The sequence below is a fragment of the Ceratotherium simum genome, chromosome 6 (assembly GCF_057802395.1).
Source record: "Ceratotherium simum simum isolate JZ-2026a chromosome 6, ASM5780239v1, whole genome shotgun sequence".
Lineage (NCBI taxonomy): Eukaryota > Metazoa > Chordata > Mammalia > Perissodactyla > Rhinocerotidae > Ceratotherium > Ceratotherium simum.
This window is the reverse complement of record NC_141905.1, coordinates 35,751,252-35,778,795: the sequence shown is the minus strand read 5'-3', so window position 1 is coordinate 35,778,795 and position 27,544 is coordinate 35,751,252. Positions and strand designations below refer to the sequence as shown.

The following is a 27,544-nucleotide window of genomic DNA, read 5'->3' as shown; positions in this document are numbered from 1 at the left end:
TTATTTTATTTTTTTCCCCCAAAGCCCCAGTAGATAGTTGTATGTCATAGCTGCACATCCTTCTAGTTGCTGTATGTGGGACACGGCCTCAGCATGGCCGGAGAAGTGGTGCATCGGTGCATGCCCGGGATCCGAACCCGGGCCGCCAGCAGCGGAGCGCATGCACTTAACCGCTAAGCCACGGGGCCAGCCCTAAACAAAACTATTTTTTATTTTTTAGTCTGAGCAATACGAAGAGCATTTTTATTGAGATCAACTGTTCTTTAGCTTCCTTATCTTTGAGGGGAAACAAATCTGAGATGAATTTCCATTAAACAAATGGTTATTATGATGCAAAATATGGTTTGCTGTGACTGCGGGGACATGATTCATTGTGTTTTCCTATTTTGAATTCACAGGGGAATGTTGAACATCTCTGAATATAGACATGGAAAACTTCCATAACATCTGCTGCTAATTTCTGCCTGCTGAAAAGTGATAATGATGATGAATATTTTTGTTGATGATGCATATACATTGGTCTAACTAAATTAACTTACAGACTATGGGTACCTAATTGAAAACACATGATTTGTAATATCACCTGGGTGGCTTTCTGTTTAGTTACATTTTAAATTGTTCTGATATATTTCATTTTTGTGATTTGTACTTTTTAAAGTTCATAGAACACTACATATGGGAAATATGTTAGAGTGTGTCATGCTAACAGTTACATTTATTTATTAATTCACCACCACATATTGTAAAAGCAAAATTTTGCTCAAAGCTGCTCATTTAGGGCATGAAGCAGAAGCTATTGCAGATGAGAAAAAAATTAAAAGTCATTCAACTAACACACCTTAAAGTGCTGTTCTATAATTCACTATTTTATTAACACCAAATTAACATACCTTGAGAGTAGGTCTGCATAAGTAACTATCCTAAAGAGGCTAAGATTAAAAGCCTTCATAAAATAAATTGAATATATTTAAATATGGAACTCATATTTATAGGCTCTGTATGACATAATAAACTCATAGTGGCTTAGTATGTCTAGGCTGATAATTGAACCTTTAATCTCTGAAATTTATTGTAACAATCACTGTAACATTTTATGCTTGGTTTAGAACCAGTAAACTGCGGAAAAGAAGGCTACCTTTTCATCTACTTTCTTATTTGAGAAAACTGGCAAGAATTTTATAATTTTTTGACTTGAATAAATTTTATAGTGGTGTGCTTGCCTAACAGGTTTTTGCAAATCCTCAGGACTGATATATTAATCCATTTTAGGAGTTCATTATGTTCTTGCCAGGTAAAAGGCTTTGATTCAAAGTCCTTGTGATTTATTATTTAACCAACATGCAATTCTTACTAAATCTCAATTAACTGCATATTTGGGTTTATTTTACAGTTTGCCTAACAAATTGAGATAGACACCATTATCCACATCAAATGTTTTATGTCTAATTTTGCAAAATTAATACAAATGAAGAGGTATTCATGGCAGAGTGACAGATGGAAAATGGTAAAATTTAAGGTGATGACTCTGCTTTTTAACAAACTTTTTCAAAGGTTCCATTAAACCTCAGAATAAATTTCCTTAGCTAATTATTGAAGTGGGAGCAGTAACAATTTTCTATTCTACCTGATATTTTTTTGAACTTGAAAGCTGCATAGTCGTTTTTACTATTCACCAATAGAAGAGTAAAGTATAAAGTAAAGATGTCAATGTTATGTACATCTGAGGAGAGTCCTTTGCCAGGGATCCATTAGAAAATAGTTATTTAGTCTGTGATCTGCTGCTCTGCAAGTCCGTGGATCATGACACAGAGCTACTTCAGAGTCATCTCGTGTTATTTTCCAGTATACACCCTCTGTGTTGATTGAGGGAACCTTTGGATACTTCCAGATAGAAATTGCTGGAGCACACCTTGGTCACTCTTCTCATGCCACAATTCACACCACTAGTAATCTTTTTCATCAATGTTACATGTTCAGTACTGTCTACTCTGGAACTCAGTAGTTTCTCGAGTAGATATATATTGATTAGCTTCACTAATTTTTCACTATTTTCTTCTGATCATCCTCTCTTAGTCTCTTTAGTAAGAGACTTACTAAATCTCTTTAGTAAGTGTTCAATCTATACTTTGTTGTTTTATACTATTTCCTAGATTGTTAAGTAGCCTACCATTCCTTATTTTGATAAGCTCTGGGTGTCCAATTAAGGCTCCTCAAAAGATCATCTGTTTCCTTAGGGCTCAGTCAGCATGGGTTGAAATCTTGGAGCAAGGATTTATTTGCTGTGAGACTTTGTTTAATTTATTTAACTTCTATGAGACTAAGAATTCTCGCCTGCAATAGAGGTTCTGGTAACTACTCTTGATTTTTCTCTATTCCTTGATCATACTTTTGCAAATAGCTCATATACTAAAACCTCCTCAAATAACCTTAATTTCATTGTGTCATCTGTTTTGTCCTGAGACCTTGATCTTCACTCTCTCCTATGTAACTTAGAGCACCAATGCTCCCAGTGTGGTCCATGGACTGATGTCTCCAAACTGCTTACTGCTGCCTATAAAGATATAAGTACCAAAAGGTATTTAGAGACTTTTATAGCAATTTGACATTGTCATGGCATGTCAAACATGTCATTATTCTTCGAGTAGTTATTTTTCATTGTATCAATCCATGATAGTTAAGAAGTTATAAAAAAGGTAATTTGAGAAGCATGAACATAGTGAGTCCACAGTTATTGAAGTGACCAGTTAATTCTTCAACCTCTTGCGTTTCAATGGGTTTGCTCATCCACTGGGGATTAACACGTCAAGAGCCCCAGTGTAGTGAAAACATCCTGAGAAAGTAAACTGGAGCTACATCACATGGGATGAGCACATTTAATGAAAGCAGGCGTTTAGGTATTATTGATAGACACAGAAAGCCAGGATCTGGTCATTCGTGCACCATTTTTAAAGAAATAAAGGAGAGAGAAAGAGTAGAAAGCCCTGACTGGAAGTCCAAGCTCACTAAAATAGTTATTCATTTTATAACTTCAGCTTTGCAACTTTTCCACATCTATTCATAATCACTAATTTTAAAATCTTTTATTCAGCAAATGTTTATTAAGTCATTAAAATATGCAAGACACTGCTAAGCCATAGTGATAGAGTAGTAAGTAAGTATGATAAATTTTGTGTGTCAACCTGACTGGCAGCCGGGTACCCAGATTAAACATTATATCTGGGTGTGTCCGTGAGGTGTTTCCAGATGAGATTACCATTTGCACTGGTTGATTTAATAGAGTAGATTACCTTTCCCAGTGTGGGTGGGCATCATCGAATCCTTTGAAGGCCTGAATAGAACAAAAAGCAGAGAAAGGAGAAATTTGCCCCTTTTTGTTTCCTGCCTGCCTGGTTGAGTTGGGACATTTCATTTCATCTTCTCTAGCCCTCTGACTGGGATTTAAACCATTGGCTTTCCTGGTTTTCAGGCCTTCGAACTCAGACTGAATTACATGATTGGCTTTACTGGGTCTCCAGCTTGCAGAGGGCAGATCGTGGAAATTCTCAGCCTCCATAAGCATGTGAGAACCCCACTAGTTTTAATGGCTGATCATAAAGTAAAGGATAAATAGATTAAGTATTTATGTTGGAGTACGTGTGTGTGTTTATGTGTGTGTAAAAGGAAACAAGGAGGAAGGGGGAAGAGAGAGAGTGAGTACTTTGGCCATCAGATCCTGGAAAGAGAGAGATTTATCTGATAACTCAAATCTTCAAAATATCCAAATGACATTTTTCCCCTTCACCAGGATTTTTCTCTACTTAATATTTGGTTATAGAGAAAAATGATACGATAATAAACTATTACCAACAGCATACCTGTCAGCATGTGTGTACATTTCTATATCTTTCCATGTAGTATGTAGCAAGGATGGAATTGCTGGGCCATATGTTTTGCATGTATTTGTCTTTAAGGGATACTACCAGCAGTGTTTGAGAGGTCTACTTGCTACACATCTTTGCCCAAACTTTGAGTTTTCTTTTTCCTTTTAGTCAAGCTGATGAGAGTTTTAGAGGCGTATCATTGAAGTTTCCATTTTTCTCTGATAACTAACAATGGTGAACATCTTCTTACACCTTATCGGCCATTAGGTATCTTCTTTTGTAAAGTGCCTCTCCACGATTTTGGCCTTTTACTAGGCTGTCTTATTGATTTATAACATTTCTTGGAGTATTCCAGATACACTTTCTTTGTCTAATATCAGTATTAGGAAGAGCTTCTCTCAGATTTTGGCTTGCATTTTAGCTCTGTTAATCGTGTCTTTTGAATAAAACGATCTTGATTCGGATTAAGACCACTCTATCAACTTTTCCTTTATAATGGCTACATTTGGGTCCTATTTAAATAATCATTGCCTATCCCATAGTCATGAATATATTTCCACTAGGAAGCTTTATTGTTTCATGTTTCACACGTTGCCTACAATCTCTCCTGCATTGGTTTTTGTGTGAGGTTTGAGGCAGGTAATTAATTTGGATAGTATTGGTATTTATTCTATCATTAACTTGTTTGCATTACAAACCATTTTTCTTTTAGCATTGGTTCAATTTGTCTGGTTTGGTGCCTCTTTTTTATTGTTTTTGCTCTTTTGTTTTATGATTCTTGATTGTCTGCATACTGTTTTAAAGTGATAACTATAATTTACATGTCAGTTCAATCTGTAGTGGAGTAAAAACAACAGTAAGACATGCTACATGATTTAAGTTTAGGTTTCATCGTGATTATCTTCTCAGGGTGGTTGTTACCTGCTTAGCAGCTATTGGAGACACTCTCCTGATTCTACTGTTCCAATTTCCACACTAATTGCTTAACCTCTGGGTTAATGATATTTTTACTTATTGCTTAGCACTAATCCAGGAGAGAGAGAGGTCAACTATTTTGTTTTTCCAAATGGGCCCTCTGCCACTTCTGGTATGAATTGGACTGGGCTTCCAGCTTGCTTTAGTGCTAAGATGTTTATCCTCAATGCATTTAATTCTTAATGCTTTTTATCCTTAATGCATTTGTGCCATAATATCTTCCATTTTTGGAATACCTAAGCATCTGATCCTATTTTCTTTCTATCTTTTGGGTTTTTTTTTTTTGGAATGTCACTGTTTTATGTTTTCCTGTGCTGCTTTAAATATATTTGTTCTCTTTTACATTTATTTTGTCATTTCATGGAATTTTAGGTGAAAGTGACTGTGGCATGGTTACTTGATCTCTGCTTAACTGAATCTTTTGTGATTATTCATTCTTGCATTTTTGTGTTCTTTATTTGAATATATAAACACACACACAGACATATACACATATGTATATACATATACCACACATATATACTTATTTGAATATATATGCACTATATATGCACATACATATATTGTATATATGTATAGGTATGTGTATATATACATTTATGCACACATATACATTTACATACACAGGAATATATATGTGTATAAATAGATATATTTAAATTTACATTTTAGAAAACCATATACTGTAGGCTAATTCATTTTGTGGACTAAATTTCTCAAATAAAATTTTTTTCAAATAAACTACTTAATTTTATACTGTTTTAAAATATTAATACCTGACTGAGTGAATATTTGACATTCTATCACTAATTGGGTAAGCAAATTCCTAAATCAACACAAACTGAAACTGATTTGGAGTCAGAAAACAAGTGAAGAGTAGGACATTGGCTAATCTATATACACCCATTTTGCAATTCTTTTCTACTTATGGTAATTGATATGATGGATATGAGCATACTATTAATGAGACCAATCATAGGTATAGGTTACCCCTGCTGCTTTTGCTAATTATTTTTAGAAATTGTATGGGAAAGACTAGCTGCTATTAGGACAGCTGAAACTAATTCATTAGTGTTAGATATTATCATTCAGAGCACTCTCAGCAGGTCAATAGTATCATCATTCACCTAACCAGTTCTTTATAGGAAAGTTCACACCAATAACAGTAATAACTTAAAAAAATCTCTTTTCAAATACTGTAATTTAAAGTCATGATGTGCTTCATATTAAAATCTTCATCATTTATATATCTAGTGAAATGTAACTTGGAGTTAGCAGATACATTACTTTTAATTTATCTAATTTGTTATTAGTGCAATTATCACAGAAGCAACTTATGGAATACTGAATATGCAAGCAGTTTTATTAAAAACTCTAATTTGTGTCTATTAACCAATAGAATCTTTCCTGATTCTCTATTCTTATTTACTATTCATCAAATTTCCCATAATATGATGAATTTTTAAACTGACTATATAGGACATAATATTACCATTAAAATATCTATATTTACTATCAATATCTAATGACAACATGTTTGGTTGAAATAAATAGGTAGACTTGAAAATAGTACTCTAATATGATAAAGACAATATGGAGATGAAAAGACAATGGTGTTATAAAATTAATATATAATACTCTGATCAACTTATTAGTATACTATATTTTTATGATATAAAGACAGTTTAAATGAGACACGTATCTGATACAAAGGTATAAACTGTATTTCATCTGTGAATCAAATGGATCCTAGAGCACCTGGTAAATCAAATTAACAAATCAAATAATTTAAATCACATAGTAGCATAATGATGAAGGTCTGTACTTGGTGAAGGCAAAGCAAAGAGATCATATGTATTGAATTAAAGTACCAACCTAAATGATCAATGGAATAATGTTCCAATATTTTTATAGATTAAAAAAATTAGAGTTATTGAAGTGATTTCAAAAAACATCTGTGTGGAAGAAACTGGCTAGAAACTACTGAACTCACTTCCTGTTGCAATACGCACCAATAAATTAAATGTCTCACCCTACTTGCCATATTGATTATGTCTCACCCCACTTGCCATATTGATTAGTTCTTTCCAATGGAAAGTGGGCAAACGTGATATATCATTTCCTGGCCAAGGTACTTAAAAGCCTAAAAAGCCCCTATTTATTCTCTCTCTCTTTCTTCTCTCTTCTGCTTGCTGACTGGATGTACATGATCCACAGAAGCCACTAAACAGAGAGTCTGTGTGGCTAAATGACTAAGTACAGCAGAGCTCCTCAACCACCAGTGAGATGTTCAGGCTCATTGTCGTCAGCAGGCTACCTACCTCAACTAATGTAATTTGTGTTTACCTTATATATTAAGCGTCAATCCTTTTCAAATATCATCAATTAATTCTTATTCCATCTCTGTCCTTGGATGGAGAATTTACAAGATTTATTTATATCTTACCAGCATCTCATACATTTTACTATCACTGGCTTCTTGAAATATTTTCATCTGCTGAATTCCAGGCTAGCAAACATCTCAGATTCTCTGCCTATATCACTTCTTGTTGGATTTCTTTGCTGGTATCCCACCCTCTCTTAAATATTAGAAGACCTCAGAGATAAGTCCTTAGCCCACCTCATGGTCTTTGTTTCTGTCTGGATCATTTCTTTCAGGCCTGTGGATTTAATCTACATCTCAGATCCCTAATGTCTTCTGGATCTCTGTCTTCTATGCTCAATTCTTAACATCTCCACTTGATCCTTAAGACACTATAAACTTCACATTCCCAAAATGGAATTCTTTATTTCTCCCTAAAAAATATTTCTCTCCCTAGTCTTCACTTCAGTTTATGGCATTAGCAGTCATCCAGTTATTTCATACAAAACCCAAGGAATTAGCTTTGAATTCTCTCTTTCCTTCGCTTCTGAATTTTAATCCATGTGGGTCTTCCTCCGAAATGCATCCTGTCACTTCTCATCCTCTCCATAGCTGCCTGGGATAACATCATTTTTGTCTGGATTTAAGAATTCTAAGCAGGGAAGTTAACATCATCTGATTTATAATTTCAAAAGGCAATAATCTTCTAACTAGTCTTTCTTTTTTGCTCTTGACTATCTCAGACAATTCTAAGACTGACCTTTTTAAAGCAGAAATCAAATCATGTAACTCCCCTGCTTAAGAATCCTCAGTTAATTCTCACTATGCTTTTATAAAATCTAAATTCATTCTATGGCATCTATCTTTATTTTATAACACTAACATGCAGGCTGGCACAAAGCTGTGAAAGACTGTCATAACTATTAGGTGAAAGAATTAAGTTTTAATATGCTTTCAAAAATCTAGAATAATAGCTCACAGTTTATCAACTAGATGGAATTTAACATAAAAATTTGAGCTAAATAATGAACCAACTAATGGTTCTGTTTTCTAGATTTGGATAGTCTGTAAATTTGATAAGTAGTCTTCTGTATTCACACTGATGGACTATGGCAATTACTTTCTACCTATCTATTTCCACTCTTGCCTTATAATCCTTTTTCTGCACAGAAGCTAGAGTGACCTTTCAAAATTATAAGTCAGATCATGTCACTTCCCTGCTTAGACCTGTTAAAAGGCTTCCCATTGCCCTTGAGGAAAAACAAAATAAAACAAAACAAATAAAACGTCTTTGCTGCAGCCTAAAGACACTACTTGATTTGATTTCTGCTTACTTCTCTGACCTCTTTTCATCTCTCTCTCCCTTGCTCTTGTTCAATAGGCTCCGTCCACACTGTGCTTACTGTTTGTGGGCTGTGCAGGCTCTTTTCTGAGTTGTATTGTATGAGGCTATTTCTGCTACTTGGAAAACAATTCCCCATATCTACACAGCTGACTTCTCCTCATTCCTGTTTCTGATCAGAAAGGACCTTTAAGAGATGCTTTCCCTTAGCACCCTGTGGAAAGTAACTCTCTATCCCATCACTCTCCATCACATTACCTGTGTAATTTATCAGAATCTGAAACCAATATGTTCACACTTATTTGCTTGCTCTTCATTTTATCCATTTGGATTAAATCCACTGGAGTTTAAAGTCTCATTCACTGTAGTGCCTCCTAGCGCCTGGTAGAAGGCCCCACACATAGTAGTCAACCAATACATATATGTTGGCTGGTTGCATGGTTGCATGTCTAACTTTGGCCTTGATTAATATCACCACGGAAGCAAGGAATGCGTTTGACTCTTCGTATGCTAACATATGACATTCAACAGTTATCTAGATAGAGCATACATTTAGTAAATATTTTGTTACACTATACACAAGTCAGTAGTAAGAAAAAAATTCAATACCAAGGGTCAGATTGAAATTAATGCACTAATTCACACCTCTCAGATGTTGAACTTATTGTGAAATCCCCTTATTGTTTTAATCTGGCTGTATAGTTCTCCAAGTTGATACCATGAGCAATCTTCAAAATTTGTATTCAAATAGAGAGTTATTTTGTCTACAGCGAAATATTTCTCAACCCAGGCAGCATATTAGAATTATCTGAAGAACTCTAAACTGTACCAATATTCAGACCTCACTCCAGACTGATGGCATCCAAATATTTAGAGTTAGGGGTGTGGGCATTAGTAGCTTAAAAAATCTTTCAAGTAAGTTTAATATAATCAGAATTGTACACCGATGGCTGTAGTTGGTAGTGATTTTTTCTTTCATCGTGATTCAATGCGTATTGATGATTACATCTTCTCTAAGTGTTCAATAAAAATGTTTGACTATTATCCTCTTTTATTAACTCTGAGTCTGCATATTTACTTACCTGTGTGTTTATTTTTTTTTCTGCCCTCTCCCAACAGAATTCTTGTATTGATGCAAAATGGACTTTCCCAAGCCTTTACTCTAAGATTTTTAAGAATAGGAAGTTTTATTAGGAATACTGCATTGCATCAAAATAACAAATTGATTATCTGTTTTTGATTGACTGTATTTATAGAATCACAAGACATATCTGCAATTGATTTATTGGCTAATATTTCAAATCTGTGAAAAGAAAAAAATATTTAGCTTGCTTAATTACTTAGATTGTTCATCAAGATGAGTTCTATGGATGCCCCACATAGAAAGAACTAAAATAGTGGAAATATAAGCATATTTATTAAATATACACATTAACTTTTATGGTATGTCTAAATCTATGGTTCTATATCAGATGCATCTGTACCGCTTACTTAAGATATAAATGCCTGGGGTTTACCCCAGATCTGCGGAGTCAGTACCTCTAGAAATGGGCTTAGATATATATTCATTATGTTTAACCTTCTATTATGGAGCATTTTGAATATACTTAAAAGTATAAAGACTGAAAAATGCATCCTCGTATACCCACCTATCCCCAACAACCAGCAGACTTGTCAATTGTGCTTCATCTAGGACCTTATCCATTTCCCCCTTCTTGGAATATTTTAAAGCAATCCCAGACATCATATTGTTTCCTCCACAATTATTTTGGTATGTATCTCTAAAAGACAAAGACTTTAACATCACCACAATACCATCATCATACCTAAAACAAATAAAAATAGTTCCTTAATATCATCAAATATATTGTAAGTGTTAAAATTTCTAGTTATCTCCTCCCCTTTTTTAAAATTTGTATAAATCAGGGTTAAAGTAAGGAACGTCTATAGTCTTCTGTTTCTTTTAATCTATAAGTTCTCTCCATCTTTTTTTTTTTCTATCAATTTATTTGTTGATGAAGCTGGACTGATATTCTATTGAGTTTCCACTTTCTGGAGTTTGCTGACTTTTTATGGGTCAGATAGTATGTTTTTATCTTCTTCATACAGGAGAACATAGGAGATTTTGTATTCTTTCACCAGGAGGAATAAAATGACTGACTATTATTTCTCGTTGTATAATGTTAACATGTGTTGACAATTGATTCTCTAGGCAAACAGTTAGAAAATTGATTCTAATGTATCTCTCTACTTAAGAAATGTTGTGAGGAAGATGGCAAAATGTCTTAATTCCTGAAGATGTCATACCAACAAAAGGAAGAGGTTGATTGAGTATGTTTCATGTCTGGTATACCATTGGTAATTAAAAAGACAGAAAGGGGTAAAAAAAGACAAATTGCTGTGTTCTCCAAGGGGGAGAAATTTTGTTTCATTTTTTAGTACTTGAAATTTTATTTCAGTTCAAATGCTTTAACATTTGAATTGCTGTGTTCACACACTTTCCCTGAGATCAAGGATGTAGGTCAATATTTTCCAAACTTGTCTGATGATTAGAAAGATATATATGTCTTGACTGAAAAAAAAAATATTCTTGGGATCCTCTATAATAATATTCAATTATAATCTCTGGTGAAAAAGGAAGCTTTTTCCTCTGGGAAGCTACATTTGAAACAATTATCCCAGAGGAATTTTATGAAGAGGCAAAATTAGAGAATAATAGCATATACTTAAAAAAAAGCCAAGAATTTATTGATTAATCAGAAATGACAACACCTTTGCTTACTTTCAGTTTTACAATGACCATTCCCATTCTCACATCATTGCAGAACATTTTTAAAAATATGTGTAGTAAGAAATGATTATTGGAACCATTTTTATAATGATGCGGCTGAGTTTTAGAGATGTGACCCCTTCACTGGAGGCACTCAGATTCAAATCCCTTCATCTGGACACAAATTCAAAAATTTTTACACTACAGCAAAACTCCCTACATTTATTTTCCCATCGATCATAATCTCAATCATTCTGAAATCCAATTTTATAATGCAGATCATTTTATAACTGTGTCTACAACTAATAAAGATGTTAAAGTAATTACTAGCAATTAGGGTGATTTTTATCACGGAGAAGTGCTTACTACCAAATGTCTCTCTCATAATAGATCTTATTCCAATTATATGATAGATGTGTATTGGTCCTCAAGCAGCTGATGCTGCATTTATAACCACATTATCTCATCTGTGGTTGGTATTTAAATATGGCATCTTGTCAGATGTGAGGGATACATTTATCACTTTTCAAAGAAAATTAATATTTCAAATGAGTTGCCTTACAATTATAGTAAAAGAAATATATGTGAGATAACAGTGCTATTTGGAGGAATCAGCTTACCTGGAATTGGAGAACTTGGTGGTACCTGTTTCAGCAAATAGAGGCAGTTTATTCCTTGGAAAGGTATAACCATGGAGTGATGGTTTTGGCACAAGAAGCTTACTTTGACAGTATCTAGATTCACAGCTGCAGACAGTACTCTTAACAAAAGGAGAGACTGGACCTTAAGAGAAAACACGCTACATTTTTTGTTTTCATGAAATTAAATCTTGAAGGTCTCACTAATTACCCACGCCCATTTTAGCCCTTCTGTTAAAAAAGTAGAATAAATTTTAGTGATATTTCACAAATGCAAACCAAATTAATGGAAACAGATAATGCAATTTCTTGTAATTCTATGTTGCCCTTTATATTTTTAGGTAGTGTTGATGAGACCACATGCATATATGTTCCAAAGCTTTTCATTAATGTTTATTATGACAGCATCAAAATAATTATGGAAATATAACCAAATAAATTTCATATCTAGAATAAGAGTGATTTGAGTGGATCTCAAGGCGAATATGGAGCATGTAAATTATCACTGAAGCGGTAAATATATAGAAGGTATTGAATTAAGTTTAGGGCAATTGCATTACTTGTTTTTAAAAGTTTTACTTTCATATCTTATTTCTCTGTGCTTTATTATTGCTCCCAAGCTGTACTGTAGTCACACTTGGTTGTGAAGACTAAAAAGAAACTACATGTTCAATTTTTAAATGAGACTATCCAAAATTCTCTCAGGAAAATGACCTGTATTAAATAGATTTATTCTACTATTTCTTATATGTGTTTTTGAAAATGGGTGATATGTTAAATAATCAGAATTTTTTTCAGTACCGTATGGAGGTTATTTGTGGATGTTTAGTGGAGATTTGAAAAATATTACCATGCCATTTACCAAATAGTCCACCCTTTCTCTCTTTCTGATTATAACATATTAAATCATACCAAGGGTCAGCAAAATTCATTCCACCACTTGCTTTTGTAAATAAAGTTCCATTGGAACACAGCCACGCTTGTTTATACATTGTTTATGTTTTGTATACGGTTGCTTTTGCACTACAAGGCAAAATTAAGTAGTTGTGATAAAGACTGTATGTTTGTAAAGATTAAAATATTTATTATCTGGACCTTTGCTTACCCTGAATAATATATATGGGAAGAGACAAAGGGACGGAGGGAGAAAAGGAGGAAGGGAGGGATAAATCGATATGATATTGAAGTCAGAAACGCACATACACACATATTTATATGGATGGTTTCTCATCATCTATTCTAGTCCATTCATCTAGAATATGTTTTGAAATTTATAGGCAAGTCTTATTTGCTTATTTTTAGCTTCTCTTTAACATGATTGTATTATATTCTGGAGTACTGATTTACGTACTTTTAAAATTTTTCTTTCTTCTTTGTTCTCTCATTAGTGTTAATTTTACTTCACCAGCTAACACAAAGCAAAATCAAAGGCTAAAGAAAGCATTGGCTTTAGCATGAGATAGAAAGATTTGGATCCATGCTTGCAGAGCTAGTTTGTCCATTCCCCCAACTAGAGAACAGAGGATTGAAGTGAAGAGGAAGATATAAAGGGGACAAAATCCTTCAGTGAGGAAAGGGAAGAAAGCCTCAGGCACAGATAGGAGCTTCTAGCTCAGCTTCTAGCTCTTCTAATATGTGAACATCCACAAAAAACCGCCATCTATTCTCTTAGTTCAACTCAACTGACTAACAGTCCTGGAAACTTGAATTTACAGAAGCCCACTGGGTATGTGGACTCTGGATATCTTGAGTGAAGATGTAGTCATTGAAGGACAGTCTTTCCCCTAGTCAAAATAATCCTGAACAGAACTTGAAGAGTATTTCTCAATATGCTGGGATACTATTGGGCAAATTGAAAGAACAACAAATATTTTAATTTTTATCAGTAGGTAATTTTAAATAAATTTTAAGATTTTTATTAGGTATTTGTATTTTCTACACCAGACCTAATTAAGTGTAATGTAATTATACATTTAGTTACAACAAAACTATAATTTTAAAGTAATGATTTAAAAAAATTCTGCGTCCATACTTCATGAAAATTTATACAAAACCTTCAAATATTTCAAATTTAAAACTTTGAATATAAGCTTCTCTGCAGAAAAGTATATTGTGTGCTTATATATCATTGTCTTCTCGAAGTTCAGTGTGCATCAGAATCATCTGTGGAGCTTGTCAACATCCCTGGAAATTCTTAGTCAGTAGTTTGCAATTTTAGGGGGCCAGTAAATGACATCCCTTTCTTTCCTCCTAAGTTCAGACATGTAGCAGATACGTGTGGGAGTTAAACAGATGGGGATGAAAATATTGTTAACCGATTGTAGTATTGAGAATGCAGCTTTTGGTTTGCAGCTAAGTGGGTTTACTCATGCTTCCCTCCTGAGTTGGACAGTCTGCCCAGCGAGTCACCTGCAGTGTAGACAATCCCAGGGTGCTGCTGGGGAGGAAGGCCCTCACAGAATTCATACATCTTATCCACAGGCTGGCTCCAAATGAAAAGCCAGTGAGCTAATCAGAGCCAGTTCATTCTCCCAAACGAATGAATCAAATAAATCTCTCCTCCTCCCAGGAAGAAGAATAAACGAGGTGTAAGGAAAGACCAGTAATGTCACTTATTACCTTAAATACTTCCATGTGCAAGAATTAGAAGGTAGGAAGGGAAAACACCTCTGTTGCCACAATATTCTTTAGTGAGTTTTATATCTACTCTGAAATTTGAATTTGAAATTTGAATTAGCAATAGTGCTTGATGTAAAAACGCCTGCACATACAGGTTTGTATACTCATATTTGCCTGTAAAAATGTTGAAATATATTCCTGTGATTACGAAAGGCTTGACTTGACTATTAACTACCTGTGTTAAGGCAGAGTGCATTTTTGTTCAACCTAAATGAGTGTGACTATAATGGGTTGTTTTTAATTTGAGTGTTTTGTTTGTTTATAATCTCTGAATTCCTTTGAACAGATATCAATATTAATCATGAGATTTTTTAATGATGAGAAAGTTGGCAGGAGGAAAATCAGTGAAAAAAATTGTTTTAGAAGGGAATTTACTATCAAATAAACAGAACTTCAAAAATTATATTATGAATTTCTTTGGATTCCCCAAGACGCACACACTGAGACAAGGATTCTGGCAGTGATCCCAGCCAGGAGTCAGGGTGCATGTGGTGGGATATGTGTGCATTGACTCCTGTCAGCCCTGTGGAAAGTTACTCCCAGGGGCTGTTCATTCCCTGGGACATCTGGCCTGCCCCAGGGGCAACAAGACTGGCTCCAGCAGCAGGAGAAAGCCCTCAGGCAACAGGATGTAGATGCTTGGAGGTGAAAATCAAGCTGATTTTACCTGACCTGGTAAGATACCAGAGCTTAAAAAGATGGCGTTCTGTTTCACCAGAGTGTTTGCTCTATAGCTTGTGAAAATATGCTTTATCAGATCAAGGAAATTCCTTTCTATTACTAGTTTTTTTTTATTACGCATGGATGTTGAATTTTATCAACCATTTTATTTGCATCTACTGAAAATGACTTTATATGACTTTTCTTCTTTAATCTATTGAGGAGGCAAACTATAATGACTGATTTTTAAATGTTAAATGAAACATATATTCCTTGAATAAATTAAGCATGTTGTTCATTTATTATTCACTCAATATCCTTTTGGATTTAAGATTTTTGCTTCAATGTTTATTATAAGAGACCAGTAATTTTCCCTCTATTAAAACTCCTGATCTATTTGGCATAAAGGTTATGATGGACTCATAATACAAGTTGGTACTCTTCCCAGATATTCAATTTGCTGGAAAACTTTCTGTAAGATTGACTGTAATTCTTTCTTAAATAATTGGTATAATTCCTCAGTAAAGCATTTAGAAAACTTTGAAAATATGAATTCAATATTTAAAATAATATATAATGTTCAAGAGTTTTATTTCTTGTGTCGTAGTATTTGGTAGGTTGTATTTTTCCAGGCAATCATCCACTTAATCTAAATTCTCTAAATTTATTGGCGTGTTTTTATGACTGTATTTTATTGTTTTTTGTAATATCTGCATTATCTGTTGTAATGCCACTATTTATCCTTGACATTGACTTTCACCATTGGCAACTTTTCCACATTTGATTCATCATCTCACTAGAAACATCAATTTGATAGATTTTTCAAAAATAATTTGTCTTTTTTATTCTCTTTATTATGTTTCTATTTCATTTTATTCATTTTTGATCTATATCATTTTAATTCTTTGTGTTTTCTTTGGAGTTTATTTGCTGTTCTTTTTCTCACCTTAAATATAGATGCTAGCTCTTTATATAGTATTTCCTTTTCTTATATATGAACTTTAGGCTATATTATTTCCTCTGGCACTGCTTTGGCTACTTCCCACACATTTTTTAAAGGTTTTAAAATATTTTATTAAGAAAACTTTCAAATATATACAAAGTAAAGAAAATAGTGAAATTACATCCTCCACCTATGTACACAAACTCCAGCATACATCACTACCAATTCATGGCCAATCTGATTTATATCTATCTTCTTTCCACCATTTAATATTTCAGGAAGATTTATGTATATTTTATAATTTCATCCATAAACATTGCAGTATTTATCACAGAACAATAGGACACTTCTCAAAACATAATATATTATCACCATCTAACATTTTTAGTAACAAATTGTTAATATACTCAAATATCTAGTCAATGTCCAAACTTTCCTAAGTTTTTCATCTTTCCTTTTATAGTCAGTTTGGTCAAATCACAATGTAAAGAAAATATCCACACATTGAATTGGATTTTTATATATTTCAAATGCCTTTTAAACTAAAATTTTTACTTCCTAATTTTTTTCCTTGCAATCTATTTGTTGAAGATATGATGCCATTTATTCCATAGATATTCCTAAATTTGGGAATGTGCTCATTACATCTTGTGCTGCCTTTAACATATTCCTATTTATTCTGAATTTCTTGTTAGATCTACAGGCTTGATCAGATCAAGGTTTGAATTTACTTTGCTTACCAAGGCATGTCTTCTGTTCGTCTCTCTTTGGTTTGGGATGTTGAAAGTGATGAGCAGGTTCAGTTGTTATCTGTTTAATTTATCCATTGTAAGTTTTCCTATCACTACTTCACCTATTGTTTTAGCAGCCATTGATGGTGATTACCTTTATCCATTATTTTAGTAGAGGTTATAAGATAATGATATTATCTTTCTATTAATCATTCTTTGTTTTATTAGCTAAAATTTTTCTATTAAAATATTTTCATCAAATAGTACTTGGTTATTCCAATGTACAATTCATACAGGAAAGTGAGGGAAAATAATTTTCCTAATTACCAATTTCATGCGTTGACACCTCATTGTCTTCTAAAGTTAATCATAACTATTTTTTTTTACTATATTTAAGGCCTTACAGAATTTTAACATATTTGATGTTTTTCAAATCATTGAAGACTTCATTTTTTTTTTTTTTGATACGTAAATTGTCCCAACATTGTGGAATTATCTTTAAAATGGCTTCTGAGATGGTGGGTTTTCCACTGATTTTTGAAAAATTTTTTTCACTTCTCTTGTCACAGTATGTTTCTGGCTTATCTTGTTCATATCCTGCCAGATGTTGAAACAGTCAATTCCCTAAGGACTCATTACATTTTAGAAAATAACACAGATTTTTGATATGATTTTTTTTTTCATTTACTTTAACATATTTTCCATCTTATTGTGATGTTTCTTTGAAGTGAGGTCCTTAATTTTTACAGGTATGAGAATATTCTAACTTTCTTTTGGTTATTCTTTTCTAATTTAATTGTATTGTAGCTAAGATATATAACCTATATCAGAGGTTATCAAACTACGGCCTGAGGGCCAAACCCAGGTTTTTTTTAAAGTAGTTTTCTTAGAACACAGCCATGCTCATTTTTTTCATATTGTCTATGGCTGCTTTCACACTACAATAGCAGAGAATATATTGCCCACAAAACCTAGCATATTTACACTCTGTCACTTTACATAAAATGTTTGCTGACCCTGGCTCTATATGAATTCAAATCATTCAAATGTGTTGAGACTTGCTTTATGGTTAAATATAGGTGCATCTTGGAAAAATGTTTCACATGTGCTTGAAGAGGTGTATCCTGAAATTATTGTGTACAATTTCCTGTTTAGATCCATTAGTTCCTGTTTGTTAGTGGGCTGTTTGAAACATTTATATACTTACTAATGTTTAATCTACTTGTTTTAACAAATACTGGGAGATGTATTCATATATCCGTATGGTTGCTTATCTCTTTCTCCTTATTGTTTTGCTTTAATATGTTTCATGATTCCTTCTTTTTATGCTAGTTAAGAAGTGATTCATTCATTTGTTATTCAATTAACAAATATCAGAGATATAATAATTTGGATCTTTGACTTACAAAAGTCTAATGTTGATTGGCATCTTTATCCCACTAGGAAAATGCACAGACCTTAGAGCGCTTTGACTCTATTTCCTCCTCTCCTGGCATAAATATATTATTTTTCTTGAATTTATATGTCCACATATATTTTAAAAGTCAATTTTCGTTTGTGTTAACTTTACTGTCCATTCTTTTCCTTTCCTTCTCCCATCTCTGTGCTTCAGACAGGGATCATTGCCTGAGGTTAACATCCTGACTGAAGTTAACTTTTATACTTTCCTTTAATGCAAGTCTGCTGATTGTGAAGCCTCTCATTTTTTAAATTAATACAATAATGTATTTATTTCACTCTTATCATTGAGGGATATATTTTTTTTACCAGATCCAGAATTCTAATTTAGAAGTTATCTTCTTTTAGTATATTAAAAATATCCTTCTTCTATATTCTAGATTACATTATTGCTTTTGAGAGGTGAACTATCAGTTTAAATGTTGCTCATTTGACGATAATCTCCCCCCCACCACACGTGCCTTTAGGATTGTGTGTGTGTATGTGTCTGTTGTGTTTTATGCAACTAAACTGTATTGTTTCTTGATGTGAATTTCTTTTTTATCCTTCCTTGAAATACATTGGACTTTTGAAGCTTAGATCTCTTAATTGTGTTTATTATATTTTTTTATTTCAACAAATTTTAGTTGTATTTTTAAAAATCTATTTCATTCTTTTCTAGTTTTACTTCTTTGCTTAAAAATGTTTATTTGTTTTTATTTCATAAGCAGAGTAATCACTGTTGTTTTAAAACTTGTGTCTGTTAATTCCACTACTGGAAATATCTGTGGGTCTTTTTCTATGGTCATATTTTGTACTGCTTTCCATTCGTGTTATCTTTTATAAATTGTTATCTTTGACTCTTTTCTGTACTTGTGTTTTAAAAATTATTTATGGAAATGATGTGTGGCCTCTGATCTTATTTTCCTTCAGAGAGGACATCGCTTTGCTTTTACTAATCAGTTGGGCTCTAGAAATCTAGGGTCACCTTAGTTCATTTTCAGATGTTGAGACTTTCTGACACATCTGGTGACTGGAACCTGGGATGCACTCCACACTCAGGATGCTTTACCCTTACTGAAAGGGTGTTTTAGTTTTTCCCATCCCCAGTTTCCCTTTAGTTTTCCAGGCCCCACCCCGGCAGGTTTTAGACTTAAGACTTCGTCCTCCTAGCTCTACAAATTTGCCAAAGCACTGCTTAGGCTCTCATACGTATCTATAAACACCTCCTGGGGGAAAAATGAGACTACATGCAAGCCTAACTTGTTTGGATTTCTGTCTTCTTCTGGATCTCAATCTGGAGATTCTCATCAAATGTTTAATGCTTTTAGGAAAATATTAACTTTTTCATCCAGAGATTGTTTTCTTGACTTCAGCAGTATAATTTATTTGAAATTATCTGGACTGCATTACCAAAAGTAGATGTATACAAGTTGCCAAATTTTTAAAAAATATGTTAAATATTAAGATGGCTCTATTTTGTGGATTAGCATATAGCTTGATCTCTTTTTATGTATGCCAAAAGTGTCACACCTGATTTATGTGTGTCTCCATAAGTTGATTTGAAAGGAGCTTTGAATGACAGTTGGTATATTTTAATAATTGTCCAAATTCTTTATTACAGAAGTTTGCCTTTATCTTTTTATTCACGTAAATATAGGTCATTTTCCCCTAGATAAAGTACAGTCTTTTCCTCACTTCAAATCTCCATGAATTAAAATGTGAATTCAGCAGATCATAAAAACATGCATGAGTATGAAGACATCCAGTTAAACGTGATTTTTTTTTCCTACCAGCCTCACATTCTAGTGCTTTTTGTTTGAAACATATTCTAGGCTTTAATGATATTTTTCTTCTATTTAGCAATCCTATTTTATAGTTGTTATGGACTGTGTGTTTGTGTCCTCCCAAAATTTATATTTTGAAACACTAACACCTGATGTGATGGTATTTAAAAGTGGCAGTTTGGGGAAGGAACTAGGTTTAGATAAAGTTATGATGCTAGAGCCCCTATGATGGAATTAGCATTCTTATAAGACGGGAAAGAGACACCAGAGCCAGCTTTCTCCCCCATGTAAGGCCACAGAGAGAAGACAACCATTTGCAAACCAGGAGGAGGATCTCACCAGAACCTGATCATGCTGGCACCCTGATCTCAGATTTCCCAGCCTCCAGAACGGCTGAAAATACATTTCTGTGGTTTTAGCTACCCCGTTGATGGTAATAATGAAATAAAATCTGTTATACATTACACTGTATGTCAAGTTGGCTCCTCCTCTTCTTCCAGAGAGTCTTCCACACTCTGTCATCTAAGAGAAATGTGATCTTTGGAAAGCTACTTTTCAAGCGTCACTTTTCTTATTTGTATACTAAAGACGAGAGCAGTATCTATTTTGCATACAGTTGTGAGGATTAAAGGAGATAATGTTCTTTAACACGTGAGATGAGATAATGCATTGGAGCGCCTGGCGTAGTATCTGCTGAGTGGGAGTCTTCAGTGAACGCTATTGCCGAGCTTTTCATGCTGTTACTCCTTTAGGTATAATTTTTCTTCTGTATAGAGGTGGAGTTCAAAAGAACATTTTAAATTATTCCTCTGGAATTAAAAATTGTCAGGTAAATGCCACCTAGAGCAACATAAAATCGTGTTTTGTGCTATTAAGCCAGAAATTGCATTGTCATTCCTGACGTGTACAGAACGGAAATTTCTGACAAGACCTTTTTTTTTTAATGCTTAATATAACCTCTATCCTACCTTTTAGATATTCGCTAATGTTTTTACTCAGAATAAACATAAACAGGACCCGCAATAATTCATTTTCCACAAGAAGAATGTAGATACTATGCAGGCTATTGAATACTCCAATTTGTCTTTTCAAGGAAACTTGGTCTGTAAAATGTAAACTATTTTTTTTTATGCTGGTTGTTCATTTACTTGTGTGTTTCAATTATGAGCAGTATTTGTGTTTTGAGTAAAGGCTATTTTGAATGAGCAGCACATGTTATAAAGAAAAACAATATAAAAGTCAAGTAAACAAAACAAAGGATAAAACTTTATAGAATTGAAGTATCTCCAGAAGAAAAGAAATACTGCAGATTAACTAAATTGCTTATTTTTGAGAGATAAAGTATAATCTATTTGAAATTTGTGTATTTGCAAGATTGCTGTGTTCATCAGAGTTTATTAGTAAGGTATACTGTCAATGAGAGCATTATATTTCATTCTCTTTTGCACTCTATTGGAAATTTAGGTTTTGATTTTGTTGTATGTCACTGATGGTTATGCAGTGGAGGCTTCCTGGCTTATTTATACACTGAAGCAACTCAGAAGCAACGCGGAAAGTAGAGAAAAGGAGCAAATGCTAAATAATTCCTCTCTTTTGCTTCTTTATCAATATATTTTTTCAGAGAGTTCCTCTGCACCTGACGATGATTCATCCAACTTTCTCCAGGCTGTTTTATTGCTCTTTTATCATCACATCCTCTTTCTATAACCAAATATTAAGTAGAGAAAAATGCCTATCAGGGGAAAAAGTTACTTGAATTTTGGGGAATTTTCAGTTATCCTAGTTTTAGAATGTCACCAGATAATTGTCTCTGTTTCTGTGAACCAATGGTTAGAAAGAGCTCTAAAATTCTGCACTCAGTTCCAATGTGGAAGCAGGGGGAGTGTTCCACACCACCAACAATTCAACTTAATTCAATTCTTATTTCTCCTCTGACCTGGAGTTAGCATCAGATTCCACAGGTTAAGGGCTCGGTCCTAGAAGACTGTCCCCCACCCCCACTGCAGAGGCCAGTGGCAAGTCCAGGTTGTTATGTGTGTTTCTGACTGACTGGCTATGTATTGGAGATTCCAACAACCTCCTCTCCCTTTGGATTCGATTAATTTGCTAGAGTGGCTCACAGAACTCAGAGAAATATTTTACTTACTACATTACTGGTTTATTATAAAAGAGTATAACTCATGAACAGCCAGATACAAGAGATGTGTAGGGCAGGGTGTGGGGAAAGGGCTTGGAGCTTCCATGCTGTCTTTTGGAGTGCCAGTCTCCCAGAATCTCCAAGTGTTCACCAGCATGGAAGCTCTCCAAACCCCATGCTTTTGGGTTTTTATGGAGACCTTATTACTTTGGCATGATTGATTACATCATTGGCCATTGGCAATTGAACTCAATACAGAGGCTGAGGGGAGACTGCAAGTTCCAACACTCTAAATACATGGTTGGCTCCACTGACAACCAGCCCCTATCTTTAGGTGCTTTCCAAAAGTCACCTCATCAACATAACAAAAGATACCTTTATAGTTCTCATTGCTTAGGAAATTCTGAGGGTTTTAGGAGCTCTGTACCAGGAAAGGAGGTGAAGACCAAAAAATATTTCTTACCAGTCACAATGTCACAAGCTCTCTATTTGTATATCTATTTACTCTCACAGGTACATCCAGTTCAAAATAATGACTTGTTAATATATTAATCATTTATTTTTTGTTTAATCATAGAAGGTGGTAGAGAATTACATAAATTTTGTTTTACTCACTACATTGTTATGATGGCTTGGCACAGTACCTGTCATTCATGGATAAAAACATGGCCGAATAAGTAAAAATACATAAGAAAATTTACACATCAGATATTATAAAATGAATACTCTATTCAGCTCAGGTTACTGAACAAAGTTTCTCATTCTGCTATTGTCAAATTTCTCTACAATGGGATTTCTCAATCTCAGCACTATTGAAAATCTGAGCTAGATGATTCTTTGTTGGGGGAGGGAAGAAAGATTTCCTGTTCATTGTAAAATGTTTAAAACATCCTTGGTCTCTACCCACAAGATACCAGTAGTACCCCTCCAGTGGTGACCATCAAAAATATCTCCAAATATTGCCAGATGTTCCCGGGGATGCAAAATCATCCTGGTTGAGAACTATGGCTCTAAAAGCAAGCCACAAATGAGCCAATTAGGGCTTGAGTTTCTGCAGATTACCAGTGACAGCCAGTTGCCTCCACATAACTGTTTCATTATTGCGTGTCTGAGATAGCATCAGTTAGCATTCTTTCATCGTGTTCTCCGTTATTTGGTGCCCTGGATGAGTTTTTTCCCAGGGAGGTGAATAAATATATTGATGTGGAAATATCAAATGATCACCTTGAGAACTGTGGACTGACTCATTATGTCAATGCTTCTCAAACTCTCTGTGGTGAAAGACCTTTTTCTTTTATCCAATCCATAGTGGGATGACACTCATAAAATATACTAAAAAGTGAATTACTGAAAAAAAAAAAGAGCACATAGTGAGTGTGCTTGCTTGTTGCAACATGGTCAAATTCCAACAGAAAATGGGTAATTTGGTCCTAGTCAATTTGGAAAAGATGTTTTTAACTTTGGGTAAAGATTTCTTACTGTTCGTTTATTTTTGTAATATTAAGTGAGAAGGAAAATAGAAGCAATTATTAAAGCGTCTGTGGCCTGTGCAAAAACATAAACAAGTCTTTTTTTCCCCTCACTTTCACTGAGGTAAAATTAACAAAAAAAAAATTAGATATATTTAAAATGTAAAGGTGATGATTTGAAATTTGTATACATTATGAAATATTTACTACAATCAAGTTAATTAACATATTCATCACCTCACATAGTTGTCTTTTGTATGTGTGCAGTGAGAATGCTTAAATCTATCCTCTTAACCAATTTCATGTATGCAACACATATTATTAACTTTGGTCACCATGCTGTATATTAGATCCTCAGAAGATATTCATCTTATAACTGAAAGTTTGTACCCTTTGAGCAACATCTCCCCATTTCCCATTTCCCACATCCCCCAACCTCTAGCAACTCCCATTCTACTTTCTGTTTCTGTGAGTTCAACCTTTTTTCTTTAATTTCACGTATAAGTGATACCATACAGTATTTGTCTTTCTCTGTCTAGCATATTTCACTTAGCACAATTCCCTCCTGGTTCATACATGTTGCTGCGAATGTCAGGATATCCTTCTTTTTTATGACTAAATAATATTGTAATATATATATATATATTTTTTCTTTATCCATTCATCCATTGATGGACACATAGGTTGTTTCCATATCTTGGCTATTGTGAATGATGCTGCAGTGAACATGGGAGTACAGATATCTCTTTGAGGTACTGTATCATTTCCTTTGGATACATACTCAGAAGTAGGATTGCTGGACCATGCCAGAAATTAAAAATTGCTACCAATTGCTGCCAATTAACAATAGGTAGCTCTATTTTTAATTGTTTTGAGGAAACTCCATAGTCTTTTCCATAGTGGGTATACAAATTTACATTTCCACCAATAGTGGAATCCAATTTCCACCAATCCAAAATGATTCCCTTTTCTCCACATCCTTGCCAACATATGTTATCTCTTGTCTTTTTGATGCTAGCCATCCTAACATGTATGAGGTGATATCTTATTGTGGTTTTGATTTGCATTTCCCTGGTGATTAGTGATGTTAAACACCTTTAAATATACCTGTTGGTCATTTTTAAGTCTGCTCTGGAAAAATGTCTATGCAGTTCCTTTGCCTGTTTTTTAATAACAATATTCGATTATTGCTATTGAGTTGTATGAGTTCCTTATATATTTTAGATATTAACCTCTTATCAGATATATGATTTGCAAATATTTCCTCTCATTCCATAGATTGCCTTTTCATTTTGTTGATTGTTTCCTTTGCTGATGCAGAAGCTTTTTAGTTTGAAGTAGTCCCACTTGTTAATTTTTGTTTTTTTGCCTGTGCTTTTGGTGTCATATTCCAAAAATCTAGGAGTTTTACAGTTTCAGTTTTTACATTTAAGTCTTTAATCCACTTCAAGTTAATTTTTGTCAGTAGTATAAGACAGGAGTCCAGTTTTAATTCTTTTGCATGTGAATATCTAATTTTTTTAACATGACTTATTGAAAAGACTATCCTTTCCCCGTTGTGTGTTCTTGGCATCCTAGTTGAAGATCAGTTGACTGTAAATATATGGATTTATTTCTGGGCTCTCTAATTTGATCCATTGGTCTACATGTTTGTTTTTATGCCAGTATCATACTGTTTCGATTACTATAGCTTTGTAATATAGTTTGAAATTAGGAAGTGTGATCCTCCAGCTTTGTTCTTCTTTCTTAAGTTTATTTTGGCTATTTGAGATCTTTTGTGGTTCTAGATGAATTTTAAGATTTTTTTTCTATTTCTATGAAAAAGGCCATTGGAATTTTGATAGAGATTACATTGAATCCGTAGATCATTTTGGGTAGTATGGATATCTTATCTATGTTCATTTTTCTAATATATGAAAGGAAATATCTTTGCATTTATTTGTGTCTTCTTCAATTTCTTTCATCGATGTCCTATAGTTTCAGTGTACACATCTTTCACCAACTTGGTTAAATTTATTCCTAAGTATTTTTGGTTTTGATGCTATTGTAAATTATACTTTTCTTAATCTCTTTTTCAGATAGTTCATTGTTAGTTTATAGAAGTGCAACTGATTTTTGTATGTTGATTGTATATCCTGCAACTTCACTGAATTTGTTTATTAGTTTTAAGAGTAAGCACTTAAATGTAGGCATTTATCTCTATAAACTTCCATCTTAGAATTGCTTTTGCTGCATCCCATAAATTTTCTTCAATTGTGTTTCCATTTTTGTTCATCTCAAGATATTTTTATATTTCTCTTTTGATTTCTTCTTTAACCCATTGTTTTTTCAAGAGTGGGTTGTTTAATTTCCACATATTTGTGAATATTCCAGCTTTCCTCTTGTTAATCATTTCTAGTTTTATACCATTGTGGTTGTAAAAGATATGTAATATGATTTCAATCTATCTGAAGATTAAAAATTTACATCCTACTTTCTCTTTTATCAGGAACTGAAAGAAGCATATGCTGTCAAATTGGTGGAGTGATGTCAGTACAATGTCAGAATAGGAGTTCTCTCTGTCTGCCCTCACAGAACATCTGTTTTGGCAGTCACCCATGCACAAGAGTACCCAGGTGGGAGTCCGGGAGTCTATTGAAGAAGTTCCAGTGTTCTGTTGGAGGAAAAAAAAAATCCAAGAAGAGATGCATTGAAGAGGGTAAGAGTAACAGTTTTACTTTACCCGTATCACCCCTCCCCAAAGGTGGCATTGCTCATTGCCTGGAGGGACCCCCATGGCCTTTGATTTATCCCTTGAGAGAAAGTGAGATAGTGGGAGTGACCACCCAACTTCCTCAGCCATACAGTGTGCTGTTAGGAGGCTTACTTCTTTCTTGTCTCATCCAGATTACTGAGGTGATTGGTAAATTTGAGGGATTAGGAGTGGCTCAGAGAAAAACAGTTAGGTCTCAGAACTCATCGAAGGGATACTACTAATCACATCTCAGTTCTTCCTACTAACCAATTGATGGACTCTATCATAAAACCTGCCTACAAGCCACTGGGAATGCCTCACTTGTGGACCCCCCCCCCCCAGCTGGCCCATGGGACCCCCAATGCTCTGCATGCCTCATCAAAACTCCCTTACCTCTCCTGTGGCCAGCTCCTGGTGTGCTCCCACAGACAGTGAGAGTGAACCTTTGCAGCCAGCTAGTGAGCAAGTGCAAAAAGCTGGTCTGACTGTGTGAGATTGGGAGAAGGCTCACACACTTGAGCATTTCAGGCACCACTCTCAGGAAAACAAATGGGAGGCTCTCAGTACCCAAACTGGCTTTGCAAGATTGAGTGAAGGCATAAAATTTTAAGAATCCCCCACTGCCCAGGAAGGAAAAAGAAATATGGAATGGGTGCATCCGTAGAAAAAGTCTGAGAAAGCTTCAGAATCCTTAGCCAGACTGACAAGTAAAGGTACCTCTCTCCCACAGCCAATCAATAGAGACTGGAGGAGGTGACTGCTTCTTTAAATGCAAAGACAGCAGTGCAAGAGTTCAAGGAACATGAAAAATCAAGGAAACATGACACTACCAAAGGAATACAATAATTTTCCAGTAATTGACCCTAAAGAAGAAGAGATCTATGACTGCTGGACAAAAAATTCAAAATAATTGTTTTAAGGAAACTCAATGAACTACAAGAGAACACACATAAACAACTAAATCATATCAGGAAATCAATAAATGAACAAAATGAGAGGTTCATTAGAGACACAGAAATC

The 27,544-nt window shown here is 34.2% G+C and overlaps 1 long non-coding RNA gene across 1 annotated transcript in view; it reads left to right on the top strand.

Annotated features, from left to right (window-relative positions):
• Positions 1 to 27,544, top strand: part of LOC147916839 (uncharacterized) — a 98,246-nt gene that overhangs the window by 40,620 nt on the left and 30,082 nt on the right. The window contains exon 2 of the long non-coding RNA XR_015552468.1: positions 26,279 to 26,488. This is a non-coding gene — a long non-coding RNA (uncharacterized LOC147916839). The remainder of the gene's footprint in view (positions 1 to 26,278; positions 26,489 to 27,544) is intronic.